The 1075-nt window shown below is 43.1% G+C and overlaps 1 protein-coding gene across 1 annotated transcript in view; it reads left to right on the plus strand.

Annotated features, from left to right (window-relative positions):
- The first annotated feature begins 283 nt into the window (after positions 1 to 283).
- The window catches only part of LOC118343208 (cytoplasmic dynein 1 intermediate chain 1), a 50363-nt gene continuing 49571 nt past the window's right edge, over positions 284 to 1075 (plus strand). The window contains exon 1 of the mRNA XM_035681963.1: positions 284 to 802. The gene's annotated coding sequence lies outside the window, so the exon portion shown is untranslated. The remainder of the gene's footprint in view (positions 803 to 1075) is intronic.

Consider the following 1075-nt stretch of genomic DNA (forward strand, 5'->3'; position numbering starts at 1 on the left):
AGAAGAAGAAGGAGGAGAAGGAGGAGGAGGAGGAGGATAAGGCGTTTATTCATTTTGAAAGGGCCGCTTGTTGTTGTTGTTTTTTACAACCCAAACTGTGCTGTAAAACAACACAAACCTTTATTACAGCATCCCCTACCGACGAGCTACCTGAAATACGTCCAAATTAAAGAACTAACAAACTGATACAGCGTTAAATACGGCACACATGTGAAACAACCGTTGCAACGTAACGTACTCAACTGACAGTAGTAACCTTCGCCGCTTAGCTTTTTAACCTAACGTTAACTTATATTAATAGGCCGCTTACTATAAGTCAGCAGGTGTTTAACCACGAATTAAAGTCTGTTTATAAAATAACACAGTGTATTATGGTATGGCAACGTCTGAGAAGACATGTATCAACCTTTATTTATTAGGTTTGGCTGCTCCAACGCGCTTCTCCAACTGGCCACAAGATGGCGGCGTTGCGACAGCCATGAGACGGTGACAGTGCGTGTCGAAGGAGGTGGGATTTCCTCTCCTCCTTCTCAGCATCATCCTACTCCTCCTAGGGATGTGTCGGCGTGCGGTGCACCTGTTTTATGTATTATTTGGGTCATCCACCGCTGAAATGCTCTATTTTAACCAGTGTCACCAATAGCCACACGAAAAGGTTTAAACGACCTATTCGGTGGGACCCGACAGGCCTCGATTCAGTGTGATTTAGGGAGAGGATGTGTTGATTTTTTCCTCTTTCGGCTGCAGCAGTGAGACAGCATCTTTGCCGGGTGACACATCATTATCAGTGCGAGTGGACAAGGTACGAGTGAAACAACAACAGTGCAGTGTACGGTTATTTACCATAAAATACTCCTCTTTTTGTTAGCTTTTCGTCCCCAGAATTCCCCACAGTATTTATGGCAAGGCCTTAAACGCATTGACGTTAAGTACAAATGCTGTCAAATGTGTGATTAGCTAGTTGCTAATGTAGTTATGCCCTGCTAATGTCAGTTAAAGCGTTTGTTTTTCTCCCTGAATGCATATTTATCTGTGTGACTTTGTGTTTTTTCTGTTATGGTATACAATGTATGTG

The sequence above is a fragment of the Morone saxatilis genome, unplaced genomic scaffold, assembly GCF_004916995.1.
Source record: "Morone saxatilis isolate NCDOM2014 unplaced genomic scaffold, NCSU_SB_2.0 Contig9, whole genome shotgun sequence".
Lineage (NCBI taxonomy): Eukaryota > Metazoa > Chordata > Actinopteri > Moronidae > Morone > Morone saxatilis.